We start from the raw sequence: 24,513 nt of genomic DNA, 5'->3' as shown, positions 1-24,513 counted from the left end.
AGTAAATATAAGCTGCTAAATACCTTTTCTCCTCAGCAGTTTATGTCTTGTGACTTGTATCCGTCTCTGCTTAAAGCTTATAGGGAGGAGTTTTCATTCTCCCCTGATCCTCTGTCTGGACAGTGCTGATTGGCACTTTGGTTATCACATGCTCTCTCCCAAGAAAAAAAAAACCCTAGCAATATACACCAAACTGAGCAGCCTGACTCCTAATGCTGTGTTCTATCACGAGATGGGTTGGAGTCAGTTAAAGAGGAAGATCAGAGAGACAATGTGTGACCCTTCATACACAATGCAGAGAATTAACCCCTTTAGGTTCCACAGTGAGTATAACAAGCATGCTTTACTGCATATACAGACTGCTTGTACTGTTGTGGGTTTAATAGCACTTTCTGCACTCTCCACAGCTCCCTCCTATGGTCATCTTCATAAAACAGTAGAAACACCAAACATCAGTACTCACACCATAACATATATGCCTACAAGTCGGGTTAGTTACACTCCAGACTACTCAAGTCTATGCTGTTTTCAGGCTGCTAATGATGTTAAAAAAAATTCCCAAACACTAATGCTAGAGGCCTGTGCACTGTGGAGGAAGAGATGGCTACTCTTTCACAAGACATTTTAAAGTTCCAGTGATGTTAAGAGTGGCAATGTCATATGTTTATCTGTAAAGCACACATTCCTAGAGTGCCAGAAAGGATATCTTCTAAATGGTTTACACCAACTTAAAGAGCAATCCATGTTGCCGTAATGGCCTTATGGCTGAAACATAGTGGGCCTAAAACTGCTTTGCAGTTCCCTGCCTGCAAAACACAACCTAAAAGAAGGACCAAAACTAGTGGTCAGGTTCTAAGATCCAACATGGCTTTTACTTCGATGATATGCTATTCTACCCTGAATGAAATGAGTTTTATCTGAAAAGGGATTTTCAGTTCATTTTCTAGCCTGGATTGGGAAAGTATTTACAACACATAGATGGGACTCCAGTTAATGGAAGGAAAACATTGTGATGAGAGGCCTGGATAACAAAGTTCTTGCTCATAATACACATAGGAACAGCTAGACCAGAGCCTAGTACAAGGGGATGAGGGGACAGGCATAATGTTCTGATTATCTCCAAATTACCCAATTTGTAGACATGTGCAATTAGACTCGCACGAATTTCCAGAAATTCGCACATTCGTACGAATCCAAAATACAAATTTTTATGCATACGAATTCCGTACAAAATCCCAGGAAGTCAGCACAGGGATGGTGGGAACCCTATGGGAATTTCTATGCTTGGGAATTTCATTAGAAATACGAAATTTTGTTAACGAATTTCAGAATTTTGGATCCAAATGAACAGAAACATGACTGATGTTTTGTTCACCAATCAGAGGACGTCAGCAAAGCACAGGGATGGGTGGGAACCCCTCATAATGATAAATTCATCATAACGAACTTTCGTTATTTTTACTAAAAGTTAACGAAACTAAAAGGTTAAAAACCCAGGAAGTCAGCACAGCACAGGGATAGTGGGAGCCCCTTATAATGATAATCATAATGAACTTTCTTTATTTTAATGAAAAGTTTATGAATCTAACGAAAATTCACATTTCGTATGAATCCAATTTGAATTTCGTACACGAATTACGAAATAAGATATTTTTTTCGTATGGAACGAAACAAATGGCGCCCATGTCTACCAATTTGTGGACAAAACATTTTTCTTTTCATCTGAATATAAACCCCACTGATGCTGGAGGCATTTAGGCTGAATTAGTAAATAATAAAGTAATATCGTGCAGCGCTGATGAAAAATGAAATAAACAATGAGATTATTTCCCAAAAATTGATACAATATATAAATGTGCAGATAAATACACAACAAATTAAGATTGCCCAACAATAATGAAAAATTTAAGCAAATCAACAGTGTTAGTGCATATAAAGTACATATAGTCCATATAATATGGCAAAGAATAATGTGACTGTGAATCTGGGTGAAATGGTTGTCTGTAGATAATCTACCACCTTAAGGAAAGAGGCTTACCAGACAGGTTGAACCCAGCTAGGTGTATGCCTAATGGGTCAACCAAGCTTTTGGTGTAACACACCCAAGGAAAGGTTCAGCAATCACGACTTCCAATGTAGACCAATCTGGTAAGAATCCGTTAAAGTAATGACATCAATAGGTATCCATCATAGGTATAATGACCGAAATTCATAAGCGGTTCCTCTCAATATGACATATGGCAAAAGGAGAAAAATGGGGCCACATAGTGTGATTCCATTTTAAATGTAAAACATTTATTGAAAAAAAAAAATGATAAAATGGTCACTCACATTTAAGAAGGCATTAAAAGCATATGGATAAAACCAAGTAACGTAGTGGCATCAGCAGAGCCTGTCCTGACATTTCGTCTTAATAAGGCATTCTCTGGGGTGACCAACACTGTTGGTTTGCTTACATTTTTCATTATTGTTGGGCAATCTTAATTTGTTGTGTATTTATCTGCACATTTATATATTGTATCAATTTTTTGGAAATAATCTCATTGTTCATTTCATTTTTCATCAGCGCTGCACTATATTACTTTATTCGTTCACTTAGATTATCTGATGAACAGGTAGCTATCACTATTTGTATAAGACAGCACATTTTTTTCCACATATTTTTTATATGAATTAGTAAAGTTGTGAATTTTCATTTCAATTATCCAATCATGTAAAAGTTTCTGCATATGATTGGGTATTCAAAAGAATTTGGTCTTTACATGATTGTATAATTGTAGTGAATACTTGCAGAATTTTTCAGATGTAGATTCTCAACTTCTTTAGCAAAGCCTCACTATGTAGCTGTGTCAGTAGAAACCCTGAACTGCTGCAGGGTTTTCACAAGACAGACAAAACTGGTTCCCAGCCAATACTTCACACCAAATTCTGCCACACGAGCCTCTGGAATGAGCACATGTTCTAATTTTGGGAGACAAGAATTCCCTACTGACGTTGATTTCACACTAAAGATGGTTACACTAATTAGAGTTCAGAGCATGGAAGAGGCTTTGATATGCCTTGTTCCTAGAATTCTCTATGAATTTTGTGTACATTTAAAAAGCGTTTTAATATCAGTTTTTATCAGGGATACACGTTGTGTGTCCGGAGAGGTCTTTTTTATTATACAACTTTGTTTGAATGTTCTTCTTCAAAATGACATGTATGTACTCAGATATTATTTGCAACCCAATTTTTTGAGCATAGCTAGCAGTATACAAATATTTGTGTGCGATATTGCCAACTAGGGACAGGTGTAAAAAAATAAAAAATAAAATACGGAGATTGATGGGGGTATATGGGTCTTTGGTGTGGCTCATGTAGCCTATTCCTGTTTTAAAGCCTTGGTTCATATTAGTGGTTCATATTAGTGGTTCATATTAGTGCCGTTTTTGCACTGCAACTTTATTTAATGTTTTTCATGCTTCATGAGTTTTTTTTTTTTTTTTTTTGTAGGGGAAAGAGACTGGATTTTTGTCATATGCTACAAAATGCAAGCAGGCAATCTTTGAACTTGGACGACTTGATTTAACCACTTCAGCCCCGGAAGTATTTACTCCCGTAATGACCAGGCCTTTTTTTGCGATACTGCACTGCGTTGTTTTAACCGACAATTGTGCGGTCATACAACGCTGTACCCAAACAAAATTGATGATCTTTCTTTAATACAAATAGAGCTTTCTTTTGGTGGTATTTAATCGCCTCTGCAGTTTTTATTTTTTGCGCTATAAACAAAAAAATTAACTAACAATTTAAGAAAATATATATTTTCTTTAGTTTCTGCTATGATAATACATATTTAAAGGTTGAACTGGATGGACTTGTGTCTTTTTTCAACCTGACTAACTATGTAACATATATATATATATATATATATATATATATATATATATAGTGTGTGTATATATATATATATATTACATAGTATAGTATATATACACACACACTTTTTTTTTTTTAATCTCATGCAGGGACTGACGTACAGGTACGTCGGTTCGCACAGCTAGGCTGCCCTGCCGCAGTATATGTGCGGTGGGCGGCCTGGAAGTGTTTAATGTCCAAAGTATAACAGCACCCTACATGTTGCTTTAAATGCTCTCTATTTTGATATCTTCAAAGGGTAGGTATTCTATCTACACACACACACACACTAGATTACCAAAATTATTGGGACACCTGCCTTTAAATGCACATGAACTTTAATAGCATCACAGTCTTAGTCCATAGGATTCAATATTGAGTTAGCCCACCCTTTGCAGCTATAACAGCTTCAACTCTTCGGTGAAGGCTGTCCACAAGGTTTAGGAGTTGTCTATGGGATAGTGTGACCATTCTTCTAGAAGCACATTCGAGAGGTCAGACAATGATGGGGATGAAAAGACCTGGCTCTCTGTCTCTGCTCAAATTCATCCAAAAAGGTATTCTATTGGGTTGAGGTCAGGACTTTGTTCAGGCCGTTCAAGTTCCTCCACCCCAAACTTGCTTATACATGTTTTTATGGACCTTGCTTTGTGCACACACACACACACACACACACACACACACACACACACACACACACACACTATTGTGCCATACAAACAGACAAAAAAAAAAAAGCATATAAACACCTGATGCATGTCTGGCGCTTAGATGCACATTAGTATTTCCATGGTAAATTTATGCTATAATCCACAAACTGCAAAACAATCACATCTCAGGTGCTACAGTTTGCATAGGCATGTCTTCCATTGTGCCTTCTGAATTGCTGTATCATATGACCTACAGTATCCAGTAAATGTGTAGTCTACATTTCCCAGAGAAATGAATGAGGGCTGTCACAAACATGTTATTGTACATCAATGTTGGGAACTTCCCTGGATTAAATGATCAAGTGCACGAGTCCTTAGGATTCCTGTGGTAACCAAGAACAACTGCTTTAGATCTTACTGTGTACTTGGCATTTGTGATATTTATGAATGCCGAAAATGTATTTATGGAGCCTGATAAACTCTGACTCAACATTCCTGATAAAATAATATTGTTAAATTTAGAGCCCACACTGTGCACATCGATGATTAAATAGGAAGGTTCCAAACTAGACTTCCTAGGAACAATGTGAATATAGCCACTAGGTCAATGTCCAAAATAATCAGGCAACACCATGAATGAGATGTGATTTGATAGGACTTCTGTATGTCATTAACTAGAAGTGTATTCTCTATACTGTGTCTTGAAAGCATAACCTGGTAAGCTTTTACTTTAGTGAGGCTGTTTCTATAGTAATTCACTGTCCTATATAAAAGATCAAATGAGGCTGAAACATGCAGACGGTCGATGGAGCTTTTATTTCAAGACAAGTGTATATTATGATCATTATTATCACCCAATTCTCTGGTGCAAAAGGGCCATTTACCTTTATTTGGGTTGCTCTTCTTTAGTATACCTGTTTCTATGCTCAAAATATTTTATTAAAGTACAGAATAAGTAATATAAACTGTTTCGTATGCATATTGAGTTTGAGAGTACAATATCAATAAAGGGTCCTTTTATCAATTAGAAAAAATCAAAACAACTCTCGACCTCTTTGAAAGTGGTTCTAAATTCAAAAGGTTTAAACCTTTATGCATTACCTACATTAAGAAAAAAATCCTTCCACTAGCCATTTGTCCCCCCCCCCATCCTCCTAATAATTTCCCGAATCCAGGGCTGTGCCCACCTGCAACAGCACTGATCTCTCTTATTGCTCTCACAGCACAGATTGATAGCAGTGCGAGGCATTTGTTCCTGCTTCTATTAATCAAATGCAGTGAAGAGGGATTGGGGGGGCGTGGCTGATCCGCACTGTGTGCATCCATGGATGCACACATCCCAGCTTGAAAGCGCACCCACATGTGTGTGCCCAAAACCAAACAGACTTCTTTGGTGGCACACAAAAAAGAGATGGAGTGCCAGCAGGGAATACCAAAAGAGAAGGCAAGAGGCGGCTCTATTCAATACCATTGCACAGAACAGTATATACACCTCCTTTCATTTTAGGTAAAAAAATAAATGAAAAAAAAGACTTTAAGGGCAGGCTCACACCATGAATCCCACAGGAATGCACTATGCATTCCTGGGCAATTCACATGAGATCAGGGTGCGGTGTGATTTCAGCCCATTCATTTGAATGGGCTTAAAATTGCGCCGGACCGCAGCAAAAGTAGTGCATGCACTACTTTACAAAAAATAGAGTAGCCGGATCAGATGGTACTTCTGTACCATGTGATCTGGTGCAAGCAAACACTGCGTTTGCGACCTGCATTTGGGGTGTTATCATACCACTGACACCCTCTGCAGATCACAAGTGCAGTGCATTTTGAATGCGGTGTGGTAAACAGTGAAGTGAAGCGAATAGCCTCAGATGATACACAGAGATGAAACCAATCCTCCTATACAAATTGTACTTGTTTATCTGCAGCCATCTATCCTTTACATTCATTCAAAAGTGCAAAATTGTGTTAAAATCCTTCTTTTGTGAGGTGCAGAGAGAAGGGGATGGAGAGCTGCAGTTAGAGCTTTTGCACAGTGTGTAGTGTGTAAGAGCTGAAGAGCTGATTGGAGGAAAGGGACAACCCGCCCCCCCTCCTCCCTCACTCACACACACACACACACACACACACTATGCCATTTAGTTTGACCTTGAGTACAGCAATTTATAGTGTATTTAATTTTTATTTTGAAAAATAAAATGATTTACAAATTATTGTTTTCTTTAGTACTTAATTTTCTCATTACAAAAAGAACGAAGCAAAGCAATAAAGATAATGTCTATGCAATGCGTTATTTCTCAGTACACATCAAGCCCAACATACAGTGTGTATTCAGGATCTGCAAGGTAAGCAGATAAGGCAGTCATAGGAGATCTGAAGCAAAAGAATCTGCACAGAACATCACATTTTCCAATTTACTATATACTGCATTTAAACGTATCCTTCCTTTAATTTAATTTTTAAATATCTATCATCAATAAAATACATAATTGTCATCCTTCCAAACAATACTATTGTCTCTAGTAGTGATGGACGAACTTCCGACGGGACGTTTCGCGAACGCGAAATGCGAACGGACCCAAACGTTCGCGAAACCGACCGTTCGCCGCGGGCCCCATTGACTTCAATGGGAGGCGAACTTTGCAAACCTTCATGTCGAATTTGCGGCCACGTGGTAATTATTAGGGGGTAAAACGTAGTCCCACCATCTGGACAATGACATAATACATGTATGAGGTGAATTTGGGATCGATAACTACAAGCATTTTTATTTTATTTGGGAAATTGTTCTAACAATTCAGGACTATGGAGCTAATGAAGGCAATGGAGGAGAGGGAAGGTCAGGGACCAGGGTAGGCAAAGAAGAGGGTGCAGGAGATGATCACCAGCAGCGTGACATACCGGAATGACACATGCACCGTGATAGAGGCATCTGACAGCAGCACCGTAATACAGAGCACTGACAGCAGCACCGTGACATACAGCGCTGACAGCAGCACCGTGACATACAGCGCTGACAGCAGCACCGTGACATACAGCGCTGACAGCAGCACCGTGACATACAGCGCTGACAGCAGCACCGTGACATACAGCGCTGACAGCAGCACCGTGACATACAGCGCTGACAGCAGCACCGTGACATACAGCGCTGACAGCAGCACCGTGACATACAGCGCTGACAGCAGCACCGTGACATACAGCGCTGACAGCAGCACCGTGACATACAGCGCTGACAGCAGCACCGTGACATACAGCGCTGACAGCAGCACCGTGACATACAGCGCTGACAGCAGCACCGTGACATACAGCACTGACAGCAGCACCGTAAGCAGCCCCAGGAGGAAGTCAGCACAGCACAGGGATGGTGTGATCCCCTCATAATAAGAACCCCCAGGAGGAAGTCAGCACAGCACAGGGATAGTGTGATCCCTTCATAATAAGAACCCCCAGGAGGAAGTCAGCACAGCACAGGGATATCATAAGCAGCCCCAGTAGAAATATGACACCGCTCAACCTCTTCAAAGAGGAGGGTAGGGGCATATAGTACGGTGTGCTTTTTTGGGTCAAGGAAGTGAGCCAAATGAATTAAGAAGGTCTGTGTGCTTGATTAAAAAAATAGTTTATAGACATATACATGGTCTACTGGTCACATGTGTTGAATTCCTCCGAGATCCATGCCTCATTCATTTTTAGAAATGTGAGGTAGTTAACACTGTGGTGAGCTAGGCGAGTACGCTTATCGGTCACAATCCCCCCTGCTGCGCTGAACGTCCTTTCGGACAGGACACTGGATGAGGGGCAAGCCAACAGTTCGATTGCAAATTGGGCAAGCTCTGGCCAGAGGTCAAGCCTGCCCACCCAGTAGTCTAGGGGTTCATCACTCCTCAGAGCGTCCACATCGGCCGTTAACCCAATGTAGTCGGACACCTGACGGTCTAGGCGTTCCCTGATGCTGGATCCGGATGACACCTGTCGATGGGTCGGCTGAAAGAATGACCTCATATCCGAAGTCACCAACACATCTTCAAACCGGCCTCTTCTTGCAGGCGCTGTTGGATTGGTACCCGCAAATCCTTCTCTGGGAGTGGGAATTGCTCCTCTGCCAGCGCACGCAAAAGCAGAATGCAGCATTTCTCGAAGCAAGGCCTGGAAGTGCTGCATTCTGACAGCCCTCTGCGACGGCGGTAACATTTCCGCCATTTTGTGTTTGTACCGGGGGTCTAAGTACGTTGCCACCCAGTACTGGTCCTTGACCCTCATGCTTTTTATACGGGGGTCCCTATTAAAACACTGGAGCATGAAGGCCCCCATTTGCACTAAAGTGGAAGCGGTGTGGTGGCCTGGCTCCTGCTCATCATCCAGGATAATGTCGTCCTCTTCATTCTCCTCTCCCCATCCTCGCACAACAGGGATCCCAGAAAGGTTTAAAGCATGCTCTTCTTGCTCCTGCTCATCCGCCCCGGCACCATCCTCCTCTGACTCCTCATCAGACTCCTGTTGTTGACTTGTCTCAGATAGAGTAGCCCCCCCTGGGAATTCATCCAGCATTGCGACTTCCTCATCTTCCCGCTCCTGCTCCTCCACAGCCTGATCAATGACACGACGCAATGCACGCTCCAGAAAGAAGGCATAAGGTACCATGTCACTGATGGCGCCATGGCTGCGACTGACCAGTTTGGTGATCTCCTCAAATGGCCGCAGAAGTCTGCATGTGTCGCGCATGAGCAGCCACTGGCGCGGTGAAAAAAAACCCAGCTCCCCAGAACCGTTTCTTTCGCAGAGTTCATACAGGTAGACGTTAACTGCACGTTTCTGCTGGAGCAGCCTATCAAGCATATAGAAGGTTGAGTTCCATCGCGTCGGGCAATCGCAAATAAGACGTCTGACCGGCAGATGGTGTCGCCGCTGAATGTCAGCAAGGCGAGCCATGGCCGTGTAAGATCTTCTGAAATGGGCCGAGATTTTCCTTGCCTGCCGCAAGATGTCCTGGACCCCAGGGTATTTGACAAGGAATCGCTGCACGACCAAGTTTAAGACGTGTGCCATGCACGGCACGTGCGTGATTTTGCCCTGTTTCAATGCGCTAAGCAGATTGGCACCGTTGTCACACACCACTTTACCAACTGTCAAATTGAGCGGTGTTAGCCACTCATCTGCCTGTGAACGCAAAGCTGAAAGGAGTGCCGGGCCAGTGTGGCTCTTTGCTTCCAGGCACAACAGACGCAGCACGGCATGGCAACGTCTCACCTGGCATGTGGAATAGGTTCTGGGGAGCTTGGGCGGTGCAGTGGAAGAGACGCTAGCAGCGGAAAAGGAGGAGGCAGCTGAGGAGGAGAGGGAGGAGGATGGAGTAGGAGGAGGAGAAGAAGAGTCAGGCCTGCATGCAATCCGTGGCGGTAAAACCAAATCTACACGGGTGCCACGGGTTACATGCTTGACGGCCGTCAGAAGGTTCACCCAGTGGGCAGTAAAACTGATATACCTTCCCTGCCCGTGTTTGCTAGACCACGTGTCTGTGGTCAGATGTATCTTGGCACCGACACTGTGTGCCAGAGATACATTCACTTGCCGCTGAACATGGCCATATAGCTCTGGGATGCCCTTCTCTGAGAAATACTTCCTTCCTGGGACCTTCCATTGTGGTGTTCCAATGGCCACAAATTTGCGAAAGGCCTCCGAGTCCACCAGTTTATATGGCAGTAGTTGGCGGGCTATGAGTTCTGACAAGCCAGCCGCCAACCGTTGGGCAAGAGGGTTATCCGGCATCATCATTTTTTTACGCTCAAACATTAGGCCCACGGAAGCCTGCCTTTTTGCAGAAAAATGTGAGCTTGGCGTGATGGAAGGTGGAGTGGAGGACAATTGTGAGGAGAGAGGAGAAGGAGAAGTAGAAGACGAGGCTGGACGGTGAGAGCCTGCAGTGTGGCTTTGTGTGTTCCGTTGCTCCCACTGGGCTCGGTGATGGCTGCTCATGTGCCTTCTTAAGGCGGTCGTCCCTAGGTGAGTATTGGGCTTACCGCGACTAACGCGTTGACTGCAAAGATTGCAGATGGCAACGCTATTGTCAGCAGCGGACACGTTAAAAAAAGCCCACACTGCGGAGCCATGTGCCGGTGTCCTGGGAGCGCCAGATGTGACCGTACATGGTCGATGACTCGCTCCTGATACATTTGCAGTCTGCTTTGTCCCTGCTGTGCAATGTAAGTCATTGCTGCTTCTCCTCCCTATCTGCTGGTCCATATCTCCCTCTGAACTCCCCTCCTCTTCCTCTCTTGTGGGCACCCACGTGACATCACTAGACACGTCATCATCAACGTCACCTTCCCCACCGCTATAAGTAGAGATCTCGGAGTAGGCAGCAACACCGGGGACCAACCTCCTCCTTGGGCTGATCTGGGTACTGGCGTCAGACTGCTGAGTAGCGCTTGTTGCTACCTCCTCTTCCTGATCCAATACCAAGAGTGGCTGCGCATCAGAAATGTCCTCTTGATATGGATCGGAAAATAATTCCAGTGACTCAAGCGGAAGGTATGTGGTGGTGGTGGTGGTGGTCGTGTTGTTGGTGGTAGTGTCTTTGGGGGTGCACATAGCAGAGAGTGAAGAAGAGGGTGCAGATCGAGAGGATGAGGAGGGTGCAGAAGAGTAAGGCTGAGCGAGCCACTCAACCAAGTCTGGTGCATCCTTTAAAGTAATTGAACGCACCTTCTGCAACTTCCCACTTTGGCTCAAGCCTGTTGCTCCTGCCCTACCCCTACCACCCCTGCGGAAGGGCCTGCCTCTTCCTCTGCATGTCATTTTTTAAATGACCCTGTGACAAAACTCTTAGTCCCTATACCGCTGAAGGACTGCTGCAGTATAGGTGAGCGGTCAGCAGTGGTGCACGTCAACCCTATCTATTGTGGACCTATAGCGGTCCTTACAGAACAGCAGACTGTACCGCACTCAAGCCTATGTACCGTAGCACCCTATACCAAGTTACCAGTCCTTATAAGAACTTTTGTGGACCAAGCAGGTTGTGTATTAGTGTTTAGCAGACTGTACGTCAGTCCCTATACCGCTGAAGGACTGCTGCAGTATAGGGCAGCGGTCAGCAGTGGTGCACGTCAACCCTATCTATTGTGGACCGATAGCGGTCCTTACAGAACAGCAGACTGTACCGCACTCAAGCCTATGTACCGTAGCACCCTATACCAAGTTACCAGTCCTTATAAGAACTTTTGTGGAACAAGCAGGTTGTGTATTAGTGTTTAGCAGACTGTACGTCAGTCCCTATACCGCTGAAGGACTGCTGCAGTATAGGTGAGCGGTCAGCAGTGGTGCACGTCAACCCTATCTATTGTGGACCGATAGCGGTCCTTACAGAACAGCAGACTGTACCGCACTCAAGCCTATGTACCGTAGCACCCTATACCAAGTTACCAGTCCTTATAAGAACTTTTGTGGAACAAGCAGGTTGTGTGTTAGTGATTAGCAGACTGTACGTCAGTCCCTATACCGCTGAAGGACTGCTGCAGTATAGGTGAGCGGTCAGCAGTGGTGCACGTCAACCCTATCTATTGTGGACCGATAGCGGTCCTTACAGAACAGCAGACTGTACCGCACTCAAGCCTATGTACCGTAGCACCCTATACCAAGTTACCAGTCCTTATAAGAACTTTTGTGGAACAAGCAGGTTGTGTATTAGTGTTTAGCAGACTGTACGTCAGTCCCTATACCGCTGAAGGACTGCTGCAGTATAGGTGAGCGGTCAGCAGTGGTGCACGTCAACCCTATCTATTGTGGACCGATAGCGGTCCTTACAGAACAGCAGACTGTACCGCACTCAAGCCTATGTACCGTAGCACCCTATACCAAGTTACCAGTCCTTATAAGAACTTTTGTGGAACAAGCAGGTTGTGTGTTAGTGATTAGCAGACTGTACGTCAGTCCCTATACCGCTGAAGGACTGCTGCAGTATAGGTGAGCGGTCAGCAGTGGTGCACGTCAACCCTATCTATTGTGGACCGATAGCGGTCCTTACAGAACAGCAGACTGTACCGCACTCAAGCCTATGTACCGTAGCACCCTATACCAAGTTACCAGTCCTTATAAGAACTTTTGTGGAACAAGCAGGTTGTGTATTAGTGTTTAGCAGACTGTACGTCAGTCCCTATACCGCTGAAGGACTGCTGCAGTATAGGTGAGCGGTCAGCAGTGGTGCACGTCAACCCTATCTATTGTGGACCGATAGCGGTCCTTACAGAACAGCAGACTGTACCGCACTCAAGCCTATGTACCGTAGCACCCTATACCAAGTTACCAGTCCTTATAAGAACTTTTGTGGACCAAGCAGGTTGTGTATTAGTTTTTAGCAGACTGTACGTCAGTCCCTATACCGCTGAAGGACTGCTGCAGTATAGGTGAGCGGTCAGCAGTGGTGCACGTCAACCCTATCTATTGTGGACCGATAGCGGTCCTTACAGAACAGCAGACTGTACCGCACTCAAGCCTATGTACCGTAGCACCCTATACCAAGTTACCAGTCCTTATAAGAACTTTTGTGGAACAAGCAGGTTGTGTATTAGTGTTTAGCAGACTGTACGTCAGTCCCTATACCGCTGAAGGACTGCTGCAGTATAGGTGAGCGGTCAGCAGTGGTGCACGTCAACCCTATCTATTGTGGACCGATAGCGGTCCTTACAGAACAGCAGACTGTACCGCACTCAAGCCTATGTACCGTAGCACCCTATACCAAGTTACCAGTCCTTATAAGAACTTTTGTGGACCAAGCAGGTTGTGTATTAGTTTTTAGCAGACTGTACGTCAGTCCCTATACCGCTGAAGGACTGCTGCAGTATAGGGCAGCGGTCAGCAGTGGTGCACGTCAACCCTATCTATTGTGGACCGATAGCGGTCCTTACAGAACAGCAGACTGTACCGCACTCAAGCCTATGTACCGTAGCACCCTATACCAAGTTACCAGTCCTTATAAGAACTTTTGTGGAACAAGCAGGTTGTGTGTTAGTGATTAGCAGACTGTACGTCAGTCCCTATACCGCTGAAGGACTGCTGCAGTATAGGGCAGCGGTCAGCAGTGGTGCACGTCAACCCTATCTATTGTGGACCGATAGCGGTCCTTACAGAACAGCAGACTGTACCGCACTCAAGCCTATGTACCGTAGCACCCTATACCAAGTTACCAGTCCTTATAAGAACTTTTGTGGAACAAGTGAGTTGTGAATGTTTAGCAGACTGCAGCAGAAGGGCAGCAGTCAAGTATAATATCCTTTCTATATTTGGAAGAAAGAATATTATACATGTACAAGCCTATTACTGTACCACTGATACCAGTCCTGAAAAGAACCTTTGTGGAACTAATAATAACAGCAAGTCTTTAAAATTACCCTCACTGCCTGACAACACTGCTTCCTTCCTGTCCCTATACAAATTGGCAAAAAAAGAGAACGATTAGTGGTTACTGGAACAGCTCTTTTGTGGACCTTGATAGTAACAGCTAATGATGATGATGATGATGATGATGATGAAAGACTAATCTGGCTGTCCCTGTAGCATACACCGTCCTTTCCCTTTCTCTAAACTAACAAAAGACACTCAGGCTGCTGCAAGAATCAGCAGCACAGCAAACCTATCAACACCTAACACCTATACCAGTCCTGAAAAGAACTTTTGTGTACCAAATAGCTAGTGGTTTATCTCTCCCTACTCCACACAGGAACCTGTCCCTATCTTAACAGAAGAAAGAATGTAAAATGGCCACCGGATCGGGTGTATTTATAGGTTAGGGGGAATGTACAAGTGTCCATGTGCTGTCATGTCTCAATTGGCTGTCCTGTATCACATGATAAACGTGTCACCAAAGGTTAAAGTTCTTGTATACATTAAACACGTAAGTCCGCCGCGGCGAACGACGGAAAAAGGCGTTCGAACGTGCGGACCGCGAATGTCGGAAATTCGCCGCGAAACGACCGCCGGGCGAACCGTTCGGCCATCACTAGTCTCTAGCTATGTAAGTTTTCAGTATTGTTTCTTCTTATCTAAATGTAACAAATCTAATGAGTAATGTTCATATTTGTTCATCACTGTTCTGAAGCATTAAATGCTCTAAAAATATTTTTAACCACTTCAGCCCCGGAAGATTTGGCTGCTGAATGACCGAGCAATTTTTTTGCGATTCGGCACTGCGTCGCTTTAACTGACAACTGCGCAGTCGTGTGAGGCTGCACCCAAACAAAATTGGCATCCTTTTTTTCCCCCATAGAGCTTTCTTTTGGTGGTATTTTATCACCTCTGCGGTTTTTATTTTTTGCGCTATAAACAAAAAAATAAGCTACAATTTTGAAAAAAAAAAAGTACAAAATATTGTGTTTCTTTTTTGTTAAAAAAAGCGAATTTTTTCTCAGTTTAGGCCGATATGTATTCTTCTACAGTGGTCATCAACCCTGTCCTCAGGGCCCACTAACAGGCCAGGTTTGCAAGATAACTGAAATACATCACAGGTGATATCATTTGCTGCTCAGTGATTGCAGTATTCTAGTCTGCATCTCACCAAGGTAATATATAAAACCTGGCCTGTTAGTGGGTTGATGACCACTGTTCTTCTACATATTTTTGGTAAGAAAAAAGCAAAAACAAAAAAAACGCAATAAGTGTATATTGATTGGTTTGCACAAAAGTTATAGCGCCTACAAAATACGGGATTTACAGCATTATTATTATTTTTTGTTTTTACTAGTAATGGCGGCAATCTGCGATTTTTATTAGGACTGCGATATTATGGTGGGCACAGACACTTGACACATTTTTGGGACCATTGGCATTTATACAGTGATCATTGCTATAAAAATGTACTGATTACTGTAAAAATGTCACTGGCGGGAAAGGGATTAAAACTAGGGGGTGGGCAATCAAGGGGTTAACTGTGTTCCCTAGGTGTGTTTCTAACGCTAGGGGAGGGTACTGACGGAGAGGAAGTGACGGATCGGGGTTCCTAGCCAATAGGAACTCACAATCTGTCACGCCTCACAGAACAGAACAGGGATTTGTGTGTTTACACACACTCGTTCCTGTTCTGCCTCTTGTGCCCACGATCGCTCGTGGCCATTGGCCACAAGTATCGTCACCCCCGCTGTGCAACGAGCATGTGCGCGCGCCTGCTATCCCATTCCCGCGAGCCGATGTATAGCTACGACGGCTCGCGGGATCGTGCCGACCCACCACAGTAAAATGATGGCGGCTAGTCGGCAAGCTGTTAAAATCCCTACCACTAATAAATTAAAAGTCTGTAAGAAACAACAGACCTTCTGTCAGATTTACAGCATATGTATTTGTTAGTTAGTTCCTGTAAAACTTTTTCTGAAGCACTGGGGGACCCTAGCTCCTATCTAGCCTACGTCTGGTGAAGGAAGCAAACACTGTGGGTGCCTCTACATTAACCTGTGCTTTAAGGCTGGGTTCACACCATTGCGAATTCAATTTGCAATAGTAGGAGATTTTGACCAGCTCTCTATGGAGCCAGTTCACATATCTCCACAGCGGGTCTGGTGCGATTTGCACAAAAACTTGTGTCTTTTGGTCCATTCCAGGTCCAAATCCAGCCAAAAATTGGGGCTCAAATCAGACCAGAAACGGTGAACCAGGACGCACCGGACCCCTGCTGTGAATCGTGTTCGGCTCATATAAACCTAAAGAATCCATAAACAAATCCTGCCTCATGTGTACATATAAATCAAGGGTGAAAAAGGACAATGCATGTCCTGGTCCATGTGTACACATATCAAATCAGGGCCTGAGGAACACTGTTGCCAATAATACAATTTCGGTGTGAAGTATGTACAGTTGTGCTCTGTTGAACCTGTATGTCCCTGCTTTCTGTGCCTCCTCTATCCCAGTTCTTCCCCTCTCACCAGCCTTACAGGGTCCTTGTGTTTATACTCAGATAAACGACATCCATAGATAATTAAACTTCAGTCTGTCTGCAGTTTACTAAAATGTGCTCTGTCATTCTAACGTGTAATATTCAGAAGTTCTTGAACTGCAGCCAATCAAGAAAGATCTGGCACGGTCACATGACAGTATCAGAACATCATTATTAGAGTTCCAGGGCATCTGATTAGTTACACTTTCCAACGACAGAATACACTTTCTAAACTATGGACCAGCTACTGTTTAACTGATTTCTCCTGTCCTGTTCCTGCTATGCAAAATAGCGAAACTGGGCAGTCAGACCTTGTGGAGCAATGCTCAATTCCAATGGACCATGGGATTTTTGTAAAAATTCGGACAGTCTTGTAGAATCTGGGATGTTTGAGAGGTATACAGTGCCTTGAAAAAATATTCATACCCCTTGAACTTTTACACATTTTGTCATGTTACTACCAAAAGTGGAAATATATTGTTATTGGGATTTTATGTGATAGACCAACACAAATTGGCACATAATTGTGAAGTGGAAGGAAAAATGATAAAATGTTTTATTCAAATTTTTTTACAAATAAATATCTGAAAAGTGTGGCATGTATTTTTATTCAGCCCCCTTTACTCTGATACCCCTAACTAAAATCTATTGGAACCAATTGCCTTCAGAAGTCACCTAATTAGTAAATAGAGTCCACCTGTGTGTAATTTAATCTCAGTATAAATACAGCTGTTCAATAAAACCCTCAGAGGTTTGTTATAGAACCTTAGTGAACAAACAGCATAATGAAAGGCAAGGAACACACCAGACAAGTCATGGATAAAGTCATGGAGAAGTTTAAAGCAGGGTTAGGTATTAAAAAAAATCCAGAGCTTTGAACATCTTACGGAGCTCTGTTCAACCCATCATCCGAAAATGGAAAGAGTATGGAACAACTGAAAATCTACCAAGACATGGCTATCAACCTAAACTGACAGGCCTGGCAAAGAGAGCATTAATCAGAGAAGCAGCCAAGAGGCCCATAGTAACTCTGGAGGAGCTGCAGAGATCCACAGCTCAGGTCAGAGATTCTGTCCACAGGACAACTGATAGTAGTGCAGGCCACAAATCTTGACTTTATGGAAGAGTGGCAAGAAGAAAGCCATTGTTGAAAGAAAGCCATGAGAAGTCTTGTTTGCAGTTTGCAAGAAGCCATGTGGGGGACACAGCATACATGTGGAAGAAAGTGCTCTGGTCAGATGAGACCAAAATTAAACTTTTTGGCCTAAAAGCAAAAAACACTGTGTGGCATAAAACTAATTCTGAGTACAGACGATCAGAATTACCGACAACAAATGTTCAATGTGAGCTTGTTGTTGGAAATTCCGACTGTGTGTATGTTTCATCAGACATTTGCTGTCGAAATTTCCGACAACTGTTTGAGAGTTGGTTCTCAAGTTTTCCGACAACAACACTTGTTGTCGGAAATTCTGAGCGTGTGTACACAATTCTGAAGCACAAAAGTCCACGTATGCTTAGAATCAAGCAGAAGAGCAGCATTGGCTATTGAACTTCATTTTTCTTGGCTCGTCATACATGTTGTACATCACCGCACTCTTGGCGATTGGAATTTCCGGAAACAATTATGCGACCATGTGTATGCAAAACAAGTTTGAACCAACATCTGTCTGAAAAAAATCCATGTTTTGGTTGTCGGAAATTCCCATCGTCTGTACATGGCATAACACTTCACATCACTCTGAACACACCATCCCCACCGTGAAACATGGTGTTGCCAGTATCATGTTGTGGGCATGCTTTTCTTCTGCATGGACAGGGAAGCTGGATGGAGCCAAATACAGGGCAGTTTTAGAAGAGTCTGCAAAAGACTTGAGACTGGGGTCGAGGTTTACCTTCCAGCAGGACAATGACCCTAAACATACAGCCAGAGCTACAATGTCTGTGAATGTCAGAGTTTTACAATGCCTCATGGGACGTGTCGATCCGCAAAAGCTGGCTGGCCATAGTTTGGAGATCTCTGGTTTAGATCACAGCATATTCATTTGTTAGAATGGCCCAGTCCAGACCTAAATCCAACTGAGAATCTGTGACTTTAAAATTGCTGTTCATGGACGCTCTTCATCCAATCTGACAGAGCTTGAGCTATTTTGTAAAGAAGAATGGGCAAAAACATCAATCTCTAGATGTGCAAAGCTGGTAGAGACAGACCCAAAAAGACTTGCAACTGTAATTGGGGGGCTGAATACAAATGCAAGCCACACTTTTCACATATTTGTAAAAACAAGTTTAATAACCATTTATCATTTTCCTTCCACTTCACAATTATGTGCCACTTTGTGCTGGTTTATCAAAAAAAAAAAAAAAAAAATACATTTACGTTTTTGGTTATAACATGACAAAATCTGGAAAATTTCAAGGGGTATGAATACCTTTTCAAGGCACTGTATTTGGTCACATCAAAAACCCGACAGGTGTTCTTATCCCTATTCATTCCAACTGGAACAAAAAAAAAGTTTTGCCTGTATTTATTCTTTAATGCCAGTTCTAGCTCCACCCTAGTCTGAAACCAATACATCTGTATTCTTGTGGGAGTAAGTACAGCAAGCACTGCTCCCTCTGTAAGCTGATTGTTCTTATTTGTATAAAAACTAAAATTGTGAATCTGAATAAATAATTTAGTTCTGTAGGGCTGTATGATAGGGCTGCCAGCTGCTTGTAAATATACAGGGCAATGGGAACTATCACACAACCCTGACAGTGCTGCATGTTCATTCATAATAGTAAAAGTTAATTCATCGCTGCAGGGCTGTGTGATCTATCTGCCGCTGTTTGTAACCATAACATTCCCAGCAGATAGCTCATACAGCCCCTCAGCGCTAAGTGATATTTTACTATTCTGAATGAATAATCAGTGCTGTGATGGCCAGTTCCATGCATGACAGTCCCACAAGGCTGCTTGTACAGTCATAATAGTAAAAGATCACTCAGCTCTGTGAGGTTGTGTAATAGATCTACCAGGGCTGTATATATTTTCAAGCACACACAACACTGACTGATATATCTGTTAAATTTGTTATTTGGAGAGGAAATCAAACTATATCTAAAGGCAAACTTTTTTTAAGTTTTAGATAGGGTGTCTAATATTTGCCAAATTTATCAAGTTCATATTGCTGTCGGCACTAGAAAAGTCACTAATCTATTTGAGAGAAAAATATAATTGGGGAAAAAAAAGCAAAGAGGAAAATTCAAAATGTTGAGTTGCCAACAGATCAGAAATAGAGGGGAAATATTCCAATGGGGAAACTTGTTGGGATGACCACTGTCTGAGTAGGGATTTACCTTCCTTTCAAAGTTTTCCACTCACTACCTGTTGGGGCTACAGGACTGAAACTGAAGGGAGATCTCCCCAAAGGAACATAGATGGCAAAAAGACAGGGGTTTAACCTTTCCCTGCTCTACCCAAAATCTAAAAAAAGTTTTGCTTTAAATATACTCACCCCTGGGTTACCGATTCCTGGACTCTCTAGACATGCTCAGAAGCTCGCCACCTTTATTTTGTTAGCAGCTAAGAGAGCTATCCCTATATGGTGGCTATCACGTACCCCGCCCACTTTCCCCCAAGTCTTGCAGAACCTAGAACATATCGGCCGTATGGAAAAGCTTACAGCCATAGTCCATGACACTATGCCTCAGTTCTCTATGATTTGGGATCTGTGGTATCGCTCTAAACTATATACTGCTACTTAATATAGTCTTCTGATTTTGGACCTCCTACGCTGAGTTTAAGGCTCAAATTGAACGTTCACACTGTTCCATGCCCTTCTAAAGGAATGAAGTTTCCACATTTCCTGCTCACTGTCCTATTTGATTGTGACGATTGCTGTTTTGTACCACAAATAATTGTTAATTTATGTGAGGATATACTGAATGTGCTGAAATATCCTGCCCCCCCCCCTCCTCTTTCTTCCCTCCCCTCTCCTCCCTCCCCCCCTCTCTGTTTCTGATTTGTCTTATATGATGGACTTACTGTTTACCTGTGCATTTATGCAAACACTTTGTCATTGTTATCTTTATATTTTCAATAAAAATACAATTTAAAAAAAAAAATATATATATACTCACCCTGCTCAGATGCAGGTATGGACCTGTTTTTTAAATTTCCCTCTACTCCCTGGGTTCCTTAACATGGTCAGGGAAGATATGTTCCTCTGCTTTCCTCCAACAACTCAGAGGCAGCCAGGGGAGCAGCCCCCCACTATCAAAATGGGTGTGAAGGCAGCTAGGCCAGAGCCCAATAGAATGCAGCTTCTATGGAAGAACCAACATCTGTGGAATGCACTTCCTCAATTGCTACCAAAATAGTTAATTTCCCTTACGGTGGCCCTTGTTTCTTACACATTGCATCCCTCCATCTGTTCACCTGTGTTACCAGAGCTAACCTGAGCAGGATTTTATTTATGAGGATAATCTCAAATAGCTGTTTGTGTACGAAACTGTTTTGCTGAAGCTGTGATTCTCATCGATATAGAATCTTAAAGAGACTGTGCTATGCAGTCACATGTTACACTGACTGGGCCACATTGCTTTGTAAAGTCCATGTTTTTGCAGCTTTCATAATCAGGTTTGTACAATTCTGCAGTGTACGCATGCTCTGCACCATCCTGAATCTAACTTTACACCTATTTACCGTATTTTTCGGACTATAAGGCGCACCGGATTATAAGGCGCACTAGCAACGACCGGCTGATAAAATGGATATTTCCATATATAAGGCGCATCGGACTATAAGGCGCACCGGATTATAAGGCGCACTAGCAACGACCGGCTGATAAAATGGATATTTCCATATATATAAAGCGCATCGGACTATAAGGCGCACGGTCGATTTTGGGAGAAAATTTAGGCTTTTACGTGCGCCTTATAGTCCGAAGGTTTACGTCAAGATGACAGATACTGTTAACAAAGAACTCCAGCGATGTCAACAGGTCATATATAAGGTGCACCGGACTATAAGGCGCACGGTCGTTTTTGGGAGAAAATTTAGGCTTTTACGTGCGCCTTATAGTCCGAAAAATACGGTAGTTAACTACAAGCTACAGTTACTCGCTGTCGAAACATTCGTTCAATTACTCATTCTGTTAAAATAGATAAAGAGAACCCTAATATTTTTTCTTTTGTAAAACTTTATAGAATAAGCTAAAGCAGCCTTTTGTAACCAGGGTGCCTTCAGGTGTCTTCAGGGGTGCCTTGGCAAAATACCTAGAAATTGCCCAAAAACTGTATACAAGCCAGCATGCTGATCAAACCTGCCTATTATTTAAACAAAGCCACAAGTTTTCATTGTGTACCATTACAACCTTCTAGCCGCCAGTGTCCTAACAACCAATGATGTCATTGTTTAATAAAGTGGACGTCGGGCACTGGTCCATCCCCTGACTCCCCTTCAGCACCAGGGTCACATTAGCTGAGTGATGGAGAGAAACCGAGGAAGAAGAGAAACAATGGAATACTAATCAGTACCAGTGTGCAAAGGTGCATTTGCTTTGGAAGAAAAATCACAGCCAATGTTGGGTGTCCTATGCATATCGATGTTGCTACATTATGCAAAACTGTTGGTTTAGTCTTTAAATTTTAGAATGGGGTGCATTGAGATTGTTTGGCATTTTAAAGGGTGCATTGACTGAAAAAAGTTTGAGAAACACTAAACGAAACAAGAGCATAGATTTTTTTTATTTTTAAATGCAAGTAATTTACAGAAGTTAATCAGAATTTTATATGATGCGCAAACCAGTATTCTTCAGTGTTCTTTGAATATAAAAGAATATTATAGCTCCCTACTTTAAAAATATACAGTCTTATTTATTATGGCAGTAAAAAAGAATAATGGTGTGCTGAAAAAGAACCAGATTTCACCTTATGCTAGATTAGTGTAGTCAGAACAGTAAAGGGTTGATTGATGGTTTACGTCACTTTTCTTTATGAAATAGGGGCTGCGGTCAATGCAATCATATGCTCATAACGCCTTAACATATATTATTTAGATTCATTTCATATTGCTTGATTTCTTGCAGTTTACATTTCTAAAGTAAGATTTCCTTAAAAGCAATTACTTTGTGATTACAAAAAGGTACCTGGCAGATACATTAGCTGAGTACAGTTCAAAATCAAAATCTTGTAATCAAACTGCTTAGCAGGAAATTAAATTACTCATATTGCCATCCAGCTTCATTCAGGAGGGGTGGGGGGCGTGAAGTGTCATTGATAGGACAATATGGCTGCTTTCATTGAGTGACAGTCACTCCACATGAGCAGATATTATAGACAATATTAAAAATGAATCTCATTTTGCAAAGCATAATACAGAATAAGCAGCTCAGGCAACTCAATAGGAGTATGAGAGAAATGGTACTGGGATAGAGCGGAAACTTTACAGATCAGAATATAATTAGAAAATGGCTTAATGTGTCAATTTGCATATTAAGAAAAAATGTAATAAACCCCAAGGCAGTTGTGCCTAGGGCTTTGGTGAAATAAAAAGGACGCTTTGTAGCAGGGAACGTTGCAGCAGCTAAAGAAGGAGACAAGCAGCTTGCTGCAGATAGGAGAGGTCACTTTCCAAATATAGCAATAGCAGAGCATTCCCTTGCAGGTCCTATGACCAGCGAGCCATAGAAAACTGAGAAAAAAAGCTCATTAATTCTACATACAGCTCTTCGACTGAAGTCCTGAAAATAAAGAGGTGAATGGGTTTTGGCGACACGCCTACAGCACTGCCCTTTAAATATAAGAAGCTGTCAGATTGTGACAGTCCTGTCAAAATAGCATGCCATTCTAGGAAAGGTTTTTTTTTTTTTTAAATACACAGGTTAGGTACTAGCTTGTCTTACCTTGACCAGAGGTGTAGATGACAGCTCCTGGTAGCACCTGAAGTATTATAGTGATGATATATTCCTTATCTTCAGCCCAAGAGGTGGCTGGGGGGCTCTAGGCTCCTGTTTGCTTGTATGTGTGGCTTTGTGCACTGCTAGCATGCACTCCCCCTGTCCAGTTCTGAGCCGCCTTGCTCTCTACTCAGCCAGAAATTGACTAAAGGGTCTGGTGTGTGTCTATGTATGTGTGTGTGTTGCAGGAGGCTCCTGCTGCAGTAACAGCTGCTGCTATCAACATTGAAGCAAAATAACTCAACACCCAACAGCTGAAAGACAGAATGATGGGGTGAGGAGGGGAAGTGTTCAACAAAGGGAGGAGTAGTGCCTTTTCCTCTATGACTGGCTGCATTGTCCCTTCAATTTTTTTTTTTTTTTTTTAACAAGCGTAACAAATGTTTCAGATAAAATATCAGTTATTTTCAGCCATAGAGTACCAGCCCCTGTCACAATGCTTTACGGGAGGCAACAGGCACCCAACTTTGAGCACAACCCATTTTGCTGACTACTCTAAATCACATATGATTCCTTAAAGTCTTATTAAACCCAGGACCATGGATTCTCTATATGTTCTATATGTTCACAGTACACAGAACATGGAAATGCAATTCATTTAGTAAATATAAACTGCTAAATACATTTTCACATCAGCAGTTTTAGCAGTCTTGTGACTTTTATCAGTGTCTGGAAAAGCACTGGTTTAAGCTTGTAGGAGGAGTTTTCATTCTCCTCTGACTGTCCTATGAGACTGTATAACCAGGATTTCTCACACACAGCATATGCATACCACAAATTACACCCCAAAACACATTCTGCTATTACTCCCGAGTATGGCGATACCACATGTGTGAGACTTTTACACAGCGTGGCCACATACAGAGGCCCAACATGCAGGGAGCGCCATCAGGTGTTCTGGAGCACCCAGGACAATTCTGACATTTCTCTCCTACATGTAAAAATCATCATTTATTTGCTAGAAAATTACATAGAATCCCAAAACATTATATATATTTTTTTAGCAAACACCCTGGAGAATACAATGGTGGTCGTTGCAATTTTTCGAATGCTTTTTTTTGCTTAAAAAAAAAACACAGTAAAGTTAGCCCACTTTTTGCATAATGTG

General features: G+C 42.7%; 1 protein-coding gene across 2 annotated transcripts in view; it reads right to left on the bottom strand.

The window, feature by feature from the left end:
• CORO6 (coronin 6) overlaps window positions 1-23,666 on the bottom strand; it is a 157,322-nt gene extending 133,656 nt beyond the window's left edge. Inside the window, exon 1 of one of the 2 annotated variants that reach the window (XM_077480346.1) lies at window positions 23,352-23,666. The gene's annotated coding sequence lies outside the window, so the exon portion shown is untranslated. The remainder of the gene's footprint in view (window positions 1-23,351) is intronic. The other variant, XM_077480345.1, reaches the window with a different exon arrangement.
• Between the last annotated feature and the right edge of the window lie 847 nt (window positions 23,667-24,513).

Source organism: Lithobates pipiens, unplaced genomic scaffold (genome assembly GCF_037356315.1).
Source record: "Lithobates pipiens isolate NorthernLeopardFrog02 unplaced genomic scaffold, aLitPip1_a1.2 Scaffold_16, whole genome shotgun sequence".
Lineage (NCBI taxonomy): Eukaryota > Metazoa > Chordata > Amphibia > Anura > Ranidae > Lithobates > Lithobates pipiens.
This window is presented reverse-complemented; position numbering and strand designations above follow the sequence as displayed.